At 44.3% G+C, this 12,142-nt stretch overlaps 1 long non-coding RNA gene across 2 annotated transcripts; it reads right to left on the bottom strand.

Annotated features, from left to right (window-relative positions):
- Window positions 1-6,777: 6,777 nt before the first annotated feature.
- LOC114486440 (uncharacterized) lies at window positions 6,778-11,193 on the bottom strand. 2 transcript variants are annotated; one of them, XR_003680155.2, is made up of 3 exons: window positions 11,130-11,193; window positions 10,186-10,373; window positions 6,778-8,851 (listed from the first exon to the last, which is right to left on the bottom strand). It is a non-coding gene; the product is annotated as an uncharacterized lncRNA (long non-coding RNA). The 2 variants fall into 2 exon arrangements; XR_008617588.1 differs by having other exon boundaries at window positions 10,186-10,504; window positions 11,130-11,187.
- Between the last annotated feature and the right edge of the window lie 949 nt (window positions 11,194-12,142).

Here is a 12,142-nt window from a genome sequence, read left to right as displayed (position 1 = left end):
TGCATTTTATGTACATTTTTAAAGGAGGGCAGCAGCTTAGAGCGATCCCTCGGTAGCTTTGGTCTCCTCTGCACTTTTACTAACAAGTATAATTAATCTTATGTTAGAAAGCATTATTTTGTATTTGTTCTGGAAAAACTGGATTGTTTGCTTTGGGGGAAGATAATGGAGCCCTTTTTATGGCTTCAGACTACTATTTACCAAAGTTTTCATTTTAACGGTAACGTTGAGGGCTAGGAGCAATGGACTGCTGGTCAATTACATGAAATTTTCAAATATTTTTCATTGAACTTCTACTCACAATTTTCATTTATGGCTATATGTGTAAAAATCATTGCCCCAGAATGTCTGTCTTAGAATACACAGTTTAATATTTCATAGATACACCGGCGAACTATTTATTCATTATGCTTACTGTGTTCTTCTGATGATTTATGCTGCCATTTCATCATTACTTTACATTTTGAAGAACCTCTTTCAAGGCACTGATCCATTTTTGGGAAATGGAGATAAAATGCAACATAACAGTAACCACAGAAATTCAAAAATAGCAAAATATAAACAACTTGCAAGTGAGACGCCCTCTGCCAGTCTGATTCTCGTTCCTTTCTAGGCAATATATCTCTTCTAACTGGTAGCTTTTAAGATTTTATTTTTGTTCCTGATGTTCTGAAGCTTCACAATGGCATTTTTTTGGTGTGTGTGAAAGAGTGAGAGAGATGGGCGGGGGTGGAAGCAGATGGGTGAGAGCAGGCAAGCCTTTGAACAAATATATCATGATCGAGAGACCATTAATACTTTGTCTGAAGTCTCTTTCCCTCAGTTCTCACCTTTCTCTAGAAACATTTTGCTTTTTCATTGGCCAAGAGGTGGCTGGTAGGTAAGGTGTGTAAGGAACACGCCAGGCAGGTGCATGCTGTGCCTATGCTGTGCTGAGCTGGGACACTGATGCCAACTTCTGCCAGGCTGTGGCCTCTGTCCTTTTAAGGGGAGCTACGATAGAAAAATCATCTAGAAATAGTGTTGACAAATGGAACCTCTTTCGAATTATCATACCTCTTTCCCTTTCCTGGGCTTATTTATTGGCTCAGACTTTCACAAAGAAGTTAGCTAAACTATTAGAGGAATGCAAATCAAAACTACAAAGAGGTACCACCTCACACCAGGCAGAATGGCCATCCTTGAAAAGTCTACAAACAACAAATGCTGGAGGGTGTGTGGAGAAAAGGGAGCCCTCCTGCAGTGTTAGTGGGAATGTAAATTGGTGCAGCCACTCTGGAAAACAGTATGAAGAGTCCTCAAAAAGCTAAAAATAGAGTTGCCATATGATCCAGCAATCCCACTCCAGGGTATATATCCAGACAAAACTATAAGTCAAAAAGATACGTGCACCCCTATGTTCATAGCAGCACTGTTCACAATAGCCAAGACATGGAAACAACCTAAGTGCCCATCGACAGATGAATGGATAAAGATGTGGTACATATATACAATGGAATACTACTCAGCCATAAAAAAGAATGAAATAATGCCATTTGCAGCTACGTGGATGGACCTAGAGTTTATCATACTAAGTGAAGTAAGTCAGAAAGAGAAAGACAAATACCATATGATGTCACTTATATGTGCAATCTAAAATATGGCACAAGTGAACTTATCTACAAAGCAGAAGCAGACTCACAGACATAGGGAACAGACTTGTGGTTGCCAAGGGAGAAGAGGGCTGGGGCAGGGATGGATTGGGAGTTTGGGATTAGCAGAAGCAAACTATTATATATAGAATGGATAAAACACAAGGTCCTACTGTATAGCACAGGGAACTATATTCAATATCCTGTGGTAAACCATAACAGAAAAGAATATGAAAAAGAATGTAAAACTGAATCACTTTGCTGTACAGCAGAAATTAACACAACACTGTAAATCAACTATACTTCAATAAAATAATTTTTTTAAAAAAGTTGGCTAAGCACAGTGATACGATAATGTGATGGCCATCAGGGCTACCTTAGAACATTCCCATTATCCTTCTTCCAGCCCTTGGTGAAGTTTCACTTTCCGACACCTTTGAGGTTAGGTGTGAGCATGTAATTTGCTTTGGCCAATGAGATGTTAGCAAAAGTGACACATCATTTCCTGGCAGAAGCTTTAAGATCGGGAGAGTAATGTGCAGTGTCCCTGCCAGGTTCCTAAGTGATCAGGTGGAGGCGCGGTGGCATCTGCCTGCATCCAGGAGGCTGGCACGGATTGTGGGATAGAGTGTTCCCTACCCCCTACCATGCACGGTGAACATAAGCAAGAAAAAGCCTTCACTGATTTTTTTTTAATCTTTTTTTTTTTTTGGAGTAAAATGGCTTTACAATGTTGTGTTAGTTTCTGCTGTTCAATGAAGTGAATCAGCTATATGTATGCCTATATCCCCTCCCTCTTGGACCTCCCCCCGCCCCGACCTAGGTCATCACAGAGCACCGAGCTGAGCTCCCTGTGCTATACAGCAGGTTCCCACTAGCTATCTGTTTTACACATGGTGGAGTATTTATGTCAAACCTAATCTCCCAGTTCGTCCCACCCTCCCCTTCCCCCCATGTCCACATGTCCGTTCTCTACATCTACGTCTCTATTCCTGCTCTACAAATAGGTTCATCTGTACCATTTTTTTAGATTCCGCACGTATGCGTTAATATATGATATTTGTTTTTCTCTTTCTGACTTACTTCACTCTGTATGACAGACTCTAGGTCCACCCACCTCTCTACAAATGACCCAATTTCGTTCCTTTTTGTGGCTGAGTAATATTCCATTGCATATATGTGCCACATCTTCTTTATCCATTCATTTATCATTGGTCATTTAAGTTGTTTCCATGTCCTGGCTATTGTAAATAGTGCTGCAATGAACATTGGGGTACATGTGTTCTTTTAAATTATGGTTTTCTCAGGGTATATGCCCAGTAGTGGGATTGCTAGGTCATGTGGTAGTTCTAGTGGGATTGCTGGGTCATATGGTAGTTCTATTTTTTGTTTTTTAAGGAACCTCCATACTGTTCTCCACAGTGGCCGTATCAATTTACATTCCCACCAACAGAGCAAAAGGGTGCCCTCTTCTCCACACCCTCTCCAGCATTTATTGTTTCTAGATTTTTTATGATGGCCATTCTGCCTGGTGTGAGGTGATAACTCATTGTAGTTTTGATTTGCATTTCTCTAATAATTAGTGATGTTGAGCATCTTTTCATGTGCCTCTTGGCCATCTGTATAAGACTTCACTGATTTAAGCCACTGAGATTTCAAGGACTGATTGTTCCTGCAGCATAACTAGCCTCTTCTGACCCAAACAGGTGGGTGCGCATATAAATAAAGAACATGGATCCCGTTGCCAGGCTCGCTTTCTGAGAGCTTCCCCTGATTGGTGCCCCGCAGAATCCCATGAGCGGGCCTACCCTCACCCCCCACCCCCGACTCCCCAAGGCCTTCTTTTTTACAGAGACGCACACTCCTATATTTTCAAGCTTTCATTATTCTAGTCGCTATTCTTTCATTTTCTGTTTGCCAATCACACATCCCAAATCAGGAATATTCTCAGTACATCACTTTATTGGTATGGATTTTCATCAAGCAAAAATAATCTCAACAGCATTTTTTTGTTTTTACAAAAACTGAAGCTAATGTTGGGCCTGAAGTCTCCCGTGGTAATTAAAATACAAGGATCTGTGCAATATTCATAGATTTCCAGTGTGCGGCGCTGCTGCGCAGTCGGCCGAGTCCCTGGCATCGCCGAGCCCAGAGCGAACCTCGCTCTGCCCTGATAGCGGTGGGGATGTCGCGGGGCGCGGGGCCGGCTGCGGCCCGGGCTCGTTGGAGAAAGGCGGACGCCCACCCCGGCCCCCGCGCACCCCAGGGGCCCTCCTGGCCGGCCTCCGCGCGCCGTCCGCGCCCGCGACTCGCCATCGTCCCCCCTCGAGCGGCGGCCGGAGCAGCAGCGAGCGGGGGATCTGGCACCGCTTCCAGGGCCGAGACCGCGCGGCTGGAGGGAGGATGGAGCTGCAGCGAGAGGCTGGCTGGGCTGTCGGAAGGCAGGTTTACGAAGAGGCTGGCGTCAGAGGAAAATTAGGGAGACGCCTGGACAGATTTGAGCGGCACCAAGACTCCAAGTTGTTAACCTTTTAAGAATAGGATTGCCGCTAAAAATTGAGTGCTGTTACACTGCCGGAAAATCGAGGCCACGGTTTAGAAAACGAAATCTTATGCCGTAAACGCAGCGCAGCACATATGTTTATGTTCTTACCGTCACTGAAATATGAGAAGATTGGGAGAGATTCTGTGAATATGGCAAAGGGTAGAATGATTCCACGTGGAAGATGCAATCACAGTTCCCATATATCTGGAGAGAGAGAGCTGAGTTGTTTTCGAGCCATGCAAACGCCACGCCCCTTCCCTGCAGACCGTTTGTTTGCGACTCTGTACAGACCTCAGGGTTACACCGAGTGTAAGAGGAGAGTAAGCATCTGACACCGTGCACAGTGTCAGCCGAGAGAAGCGGCTTTATTATCCTTGGCAAACATCTGAATGACACTTGAAAACGAATTTGCCATGCCGGGATTTCAAACAATTTGCACGTTTCCCAGATGCTTTGAAATCCTCTTTAAAAAAAAAAAAAAAGTGTAAATTATTTTAATAGGCCAAAGCCATGTGGATTAAAAAAATGTTTATGTGTCTTAACTGTGCCTTACCACCACCTTGTGTTTTTTGAGTGTCATTTTCTTCACGGCATTCAATTTTGGGGGGTCGGGCTTCCCTGGTGGCGCAGTGGTTGAGAATCTGCCTGCTAATGCAGAGGACACGGGTTCGAGCCCTGGTCTGGGAGGATCCCACATGCCGCGGAGCAACTAGGCCCGTGAGCCACAACTACTGAGCTTGCGTGTCTGGAGCCTGTGCTCCGCAACAGGAGAGGTCGCAATAGTGAGAGGCCCACGTGCCGCGATGAAGAGTGGCCCCTGCTTGCCACAATTAGAGAAAGCCCTCACACAGAAACGAAGACCCAACACAGCCAAAAGTAAATAAATAAATAAATAAATAAATAAATAAGAAGACCCCAAGATCCCTATTTCTAAAAAAAAAAGAAAAAAATTTGGGGGGTCCATTTGACATCAGCCTGTGGTTTGTTTTCTAATGGTGGCTTCTCCAAGTCAGATCCACTTCCTTGTGGGTACATTTCCCCCCGTTTTCTCTTTCATAGCACTTGCATATTTACCACTCCTTCTATGGGGGGAACTGGTGAAAATGCTCATTCCTGGGTCTCAAGAAATTTCCATCAATTCCAAAACTTGTTTCGTAGGGTCACCATCTTAACTCATAGATTTCAGATTTGGACTGGTGTTGTATTGTGCAGTATTTATTATGGCAAATGATTTCACTTGCTCTTTTCAAGAATTTGTCGGGCTTCCCTAGTGGCGCAGTGGTTGAGAATCTGCCTGTCAATGCAGGGGACACGGGTTCGAGCCCCGGTCCGGGAGGATCCCACATGCCGCGGAGCAACTGGGCCAATTACTGAGCCTGCGCGTCTGGAGCCTGTGCTCCGTAACAAGAGAGGCCTTGATAGTGAGAGGCCCGTGCACCGCGATGAAGAGCAGCCCCCGCTTGCCGCAACTCGAGAAAGCCCTCGCACAGAAACGAAGACCCAACACAGCAAAAATAAATAAAATAAATAAATTTAAAAAAAAAAGAATTTGTCAACTCATTTGCCTCTGTTTTCACAACTAATATTTTGTCACTAGCTACCTCCTATGACTATTTCCTTTAATAACTCAAGAGCAATTTAACGCAAAGTGCAACTCTACAGAGCTGGGGACTTTTAGGGGGGTGTTGTTAACAAAAGGCAGTTTTCATCAGAAGTTGTATTTACTACTTGCTGTCAGTGTAGTCTGCATGACTAGTTGACTAAGGGACTCTTGTAAGCTTAGTTTCTTGCTGGCCCACTGTTGCAGACCTATCAGATCGCACAGAGCGGGACCTCAGATTGCTCCCTCTTCGCAAAGCTCTTCATAGATACTATTTCTCACAAACTAATTTTGGGGGCACTGTAATGTGCTCTGAATTAAGGATTTTTTGTCTTCTTTCTACCTTTATACTTACTTGAAAGCTAGAATCCTATCCAAAATACACAGGTACCTGTTCTGAAATTCCTGCACTTCCCCCAACCAGGCTGGAAATGAGGTAGGAGGAAAATCCTTTGAATAAGGTGTGGGATGGGAGAGTGAGAAAGATCATCCTGTAGGTAGATTAAACTTTCTGCAAATATTGCAACTGATAGTTTATAAAAAGGTAAAAAATAAATATGGCTAAAATATTTTTGTCCAAGTTGTTAACCTTCTAAAAATATAGTTGCTACTAAAAATTGAGCACTGTTACACTTAAGGAAAATTGGTACCACTGGTTTGGAAACGAGGTCTTAAGCCATAAATGTAGCTGAACTAAAGATGAACTTTAGTTCACAAATTAATGCTGTTAAAGGAAGGAGTCAAGGGACTTCCCTGGTGGGTAAGTGGGTAAGACTCCACACTCCCAATGCAGGGGACCCAGGTTCGATCCCTGGTTGGGGAACTAGATCTCACGTGCATGCCGCAACTAAGGAGTCCACCTGCGGCAACTAAGACCCAGCACACCCAAAGAAAGAAAGATAGATAGAAAGAAAGAAAACTTTTAAAAAAAGAAGAAGAAGAAGAAGAAGAAGTCAAGTAGAAAACAGCTTTTAACCATAGACATAGTTTCATTCTAAATCATCTAGTGCATGCGATCAGATATGGTCATCCAGAAGTCCGCAATTTTTCTTTGTACAGAAAGTAATTTATTCTGGATTTTTTTTAAAAAAGCAAACATTGAAAATCCCACAGAATCCCATAGAAAATCCCCTTTTCTATAAATCTTTAATGGACCAAGATTTTTTTCTCTCAGTAATCCCTCAAATTTCGATATATACCCACACAGCAGAGACACTAGATTGTTTCTGTATAAGACTGCTTCCATCTGAAATACTGTCATAAGCACTTGGGGTTTACCTTGTACGTGGTATTCTTAGAGGTAGTGATGCATGACCCTATTTTATATACTCTTGAACTCTTAATCTGACACATAAAATATGTATAGTATTGATGTTAACCATCTCTCAAAAATTACAATTTGTTATAAAATAGTCTTTGGTCATTTGGGCTAAGTAGTGTCATTTGGGTCAGGATTTTTTCAATTCCATTGAACAAACAACTGTGTTTAACCTAAATAGACATTTCTCCAGAGAAGACACACAGATGGCCAATAGGCATGTGAAAAGATGCTCAACATCGCTAATTATTAGAGAAATGAAAATCAAAACTACAGTGAGGTACCACCTCACATCAGCCAAAATGACCATCATTAACAAGTCTACAAATAACAAATGGTGGAGAGAGTATGGAGAAAAGGGAACCCTCCTACACAATTGGTGGGAATGTAAATTGGTGCAGCCACTATAGAGAACGGTATGGAGCTTCCTCAAAAAACTAAAAATAGAGTTACCATATGGTCCAGTAATCCCACTCCTGGGCATATTATCCAGACAAAACTATAATTCAAAAACATACATGCACCCCTATGTTCATAGCAGCACTATTTACAATAACAAAGACATGGAAACAACCTAAATGTCCATCAACAGATGAACGGATAAATAAGACGTGGTACATATTTACAATGGAATACTATTCAGCCATGAAAAAGAATGAAATAATGCCATTTGCAGCAACATGGATGGACCTAGAGATTATCATACTAAGTGAAGTCGGAAAGAGAAAGACAAATACCATATGATGTCACTTACATGTGGAATCTAAAATATGACACAAATGAACTTATCTATGAAACAGAAACAGACTCCCAGACATAGAGAACAGACTTGTGGTGGTCAAGGGGGGAGAGGGGTGGGGGAGGGAAGGATTGGGAGTTTAGGACTCACAGATGCAACCTGTTATAGATAGAATGGATAAACAGCAAGGTCCTACTGTATAGCACAGGGAACTATATTCAATATCCTATAATAAACCATATGGAAAAGAATATGAAAGAGAATATATAACATATATATACCTGAATCACTTTGCTGTACACCAGAAACCAACACAACATTGTAAATCAAAAAAAAAATTGTCTTTATGTTACTTGCAAAATTTTGGAGTCTTCTGTTCATATAAGCAACAGAAGGCTTTAAAATTGTCACACTTTGAATTAGTGGTTCTTGTTCACTATGCTTCTGGACCCCCATTTAGCAAAGTTAGACCCCAAACAGATTTATTTTTCCTAAGAGAATCACCCAAAAATTTCAGGCTAGAAAAGTCAAAACTACTATAGACAAACTATCTCAATCCTTCAAAATTTGCAGTGTTGGGACTGTCATTTGTGGTTTTTGTGTGGTGGCTGAGTGAAATTGGGCAGCGAATTTTGCACTCCTAAGTGCCTTCCAAATAAAAACACAGAAAATAATTTGTTATTGTAAATTAAGACTTGCAGACATGAAGTAGAAACTGTCCTACATGTTTTGTAAACAGGTGACATTTTTGCCACTGGAGGGGAAGGGGGAATGGAAAGGAAGGGGGAATGGAGAGTTAGTTTTTAATGAGTACACAGTTGCAGTTTGGGAAGATGAAAACATTCTAGACATGGTCGGTGGTGATGGTCGCACAACAATGTGAATGTATTTAATGCCACTGAATTGTCCACTTAAAAATGGTAAATTTTATGGGAGTTCCCTGGTGGTCTAGTGGTTAGGACTTGGTGCTTTCACTGCTGTGGCCTGGGTTCAATCCCTGGTCGGGGAACTGAGATCCCTACAAGATTAAAAAAAAAAAAAAAAGATAAATTTTATGTTGTGTATATTTCACCACAATTTCAAAAAAGGCCTTCTGTGTCCTGGCTTCACTGCCACCTCAGCCCCTTAGCCCTCAGGTCACCTTCCAGCGGCATCAGCGAGCTGTACTTCTGACCACACCCCTCCTACCCCTGCCTCTACTTGCTTCTGCATCGTTGCTGTGCTCGGCTCCTTGTCTGCAGTGCCTTCCTCTTCCTCTTCACCTGGTCCAGCTCCCGCCCTCCCCGCCCTGCCCCATCTTTCTGAATTAGGAAGAGGACAGTCAGGAATCACAGCCTTATGAAAATCAGCTTTGGGAATCCATTCGTGATCTAGGTCCCCCCCCCGCCGCCCCACCCTTTTTATCTGCAGTTAAGTATTCAGTAAGTCAGAATGTGCCTGGGCAGGTTCTGGGGCCCCTGGAATTCTTGGCATTCACCTTGGACCTGTGTGGCCCTAGCGGTTCTGATGCAAACTTCCCCCTGGTTTCCGAAGCCTCACGCCCTGCCTGCCTACTCCCCTCCACAGCACTTCCAGCGGAGAGGGGGCGAGGCTCCAGTCTGTCCAGGCGTCAGGGTCCTGGGAAGTCCTGAAAGATGTTATGAACTGAATGCTTGGGTTTTCCTAAAATTCTCATGTTGAACACCGTCCCCTACCCGCTACCCCACCAGCCATGTGATGGTATCAGGAGGTGGAGCCTTTGGGAGGTAACTAAGATTAGCTGAGGTCATGAGGGTTAGTGCCCTTATAAGAGTCCCCACAGAGCTTGATTCCTCTCTGCCCTCAGGCATGTGAGGCTACGACAAGTCAACCGTCTGCCACCATGAAGAGGGTCTCACCAGAACCCAGCCATGCTGGCACCCTGATCTCAGACTCCCGGCCTCCAGCATGGTGAGAAATAAATTTATATTATTTATAAGCCATCCAGTCTATAGTACTTTGTTATAGCAGGCCAAACAGATTAAAACAACAGAAAACCATGCCATCTTGGGATACGGAGTTTAAAGAATATAGAGTCATGAAGCGTGAAATTTGGCGCTAAGCCAGGCCCATCTCTTCTCCTGGATTCTGGCAAAATTAGACACTGTTGACCCCTGGTTTTGAAGGGACCAGCGTCCAGCAAGACTGGGCTGTTATCACCCATCAGTCACTGCAGCCAGAAGCACAGGTTGGTAACACTCAGTCCTTAGGCTTTGAGGTATTAAAAGCAGAAGAAAAACTCGTCTTGATAGAAAAGATCCGAGGAGGGAGAAAAAAGGAGAGCGCTCTCTCTAGGTGAACATGACTTCAGTTCTTCAACTTCGGGCTGCTTACCTGGAGGAGCTGCGTTCTGTGTTCTGTCTCTTCTTGGCCCGTGGGAGGCACCACCTGGTCCCGGGGCAGCACTTTGCAGAGGGTTGGCCCCTACCCTCCCTGACGGGCTCCTTGTAGACTGAAGCGGTGGCTCCGGTGGTGGGGCCTTATTAGACTGTGCCTGGGGCAAGGTCCACCCTTGAGAGGGCCTGTGGAGAAATGATGGCTTCGAGACTTTTCTTTCTTAATAACTTCTGTGACTATATAAACAACAGTCGCTCATTGTAGGCAATTTGAAAAGCAGAGATAATTTGCGACAGAAAACGACTCATATTTCCACCTAGAGAGAGTGAGCATTTTAATTTTACTTTTTATTGGTTAAACTTCTTATTTTAGTTCCAACTTACAGAAAGTTGCATATAAAGAGCATCCAGGGGGGTGGAGTCACGATAGCGTACTAGGAGGACGCAGAATTCGGGTCTCCTCACAACTAGGGCACCTACCAGGCACCGGTGGGGGACCACGGACACCGAAGGGGACGGGAGGAACCCCCAGCGACCGGGTAGGACGTGGGGCCTGGGGGGAGTGAAGCGGGGGAGAAGTGGAGGCAGGATGGGACTGGCGCCCCTGAGGGGCGGCTGGGGGAGGGGAGGAGTTCCTACACCCAGAGGGACCCACCCACGGTTAGGGGTCCAATGGCGAGGGGGGAGACCCTGAGGGGATGGCAGGGGAGGGGCACGAAGGAGCAGAAGGGAATGGGGCCAATGCTTTCCCTGTCCACTTAGGCACCGGGAAGCCGGTTGGGCTCCCGGGCCTAATCCTCTGCCCTCGGAGCCTCCCCGTTGCCGTGCGGGGCCCAAGCCCCGCCCCTACACCTCCACCCAGGGCCCTACCTCTGCACTCGGAGACCCCCTCCAAGGAGCTGGGCCTAAACCCCACCCACACACCCTCACTCAGGGCCTTACCTCCAAACTCCGGAACCCCACACCACAGACGCCCTTCTTTCCCGGTGCTGCCTCTCCCCTTCAGCACAGGTCCTAAGCAAAGGTCCCGCCCCACGCTCAAACGTCACCCCCCCAACCCGCCTAGGTCCCGCCCCACCCTAAACCCCACCCCTGCCTAAGTTCCACCCCCACCTAAACTCCGCCCCCATAGCCAAGACTTTTTTCTTTTCTTTTCTTTTAGATTGGGGTTCTGTTTTACCTTGTTGATTCATTGTTGTTGATTCGTTTATATTTTTATTTTTCCTAATAAATCTTTTATTTTTCTAATTTTATTTTATTCTTTATGCTTTGTTAGTGATCTCTCCTTTTGGCTTGTTCCCCCCCACCCTTTTTTTTTCCCTTTTCTGTTGTGCTTTTATTTTACCTTGTTGCAGTTATTTCAATTATAGTTTTATTTTTCCTGATATATTTTTTATCTTTCTAATATTATTTTGTTTTTCATTCTTTGATATTGTACTGCTCCTTTTTTTCTTTCTTTCTTCCTTTTTTTTTTTACCATGCCACAGAGCTTGTGGGATCTTGGTTCCCAGGCCGGAGGTCAGGACTGAGCTCCTGTGGCGGGAGCTCCAAGTCCAAACAGCTAGACTAACAGAGAACCTCAGACCTCAGGGAATATCAATCAGAGTGAGGCCTCCCAGAGGTCCTCAACTCAGCACCAAGACCCAGCTCTATCCAACTGCCTGCAAACTCCAGTGCTGGACCTCTCAGGCCAAACAACCAGTAAGACAGGAATACAGCACCACCCATCAAAAAAAAAAAAAAAAAGAAAAGAAAAAAAATCTGTTATAGGAGAAGGAGTAAGGTAAAAACCTACAAGACCAAATAAATGAAGATGAAACAGGCAACCTACCTGAAAAAGAATTCAGAGTAATGATAGTAAAGATGATCCAAAAGCTCGGAAACAGAATGTAGAAAATACAAGAAACATTTAACAAGGATCTAGAAGAAATAAAGAGCAAACAAACAGTGATGAA

This window comes from Physeter macrocephalus, chromosome 6, assembly GCF_002837175.3.
Source record: "Physeter macrocephalus isolate SW-GA chromosome 6, ASM283717v5, whole genome shotgun sequence".
Taxonomy (NCBI): Eukaryota; Metazoa; Chordata; class Mammalia; order Artiodactyla; family Physeteridae; genus Physeter; species Physeter macrocephalus.
This window is presented reverse-complemented; position numbering and strand designations above follow the sequence as displayed.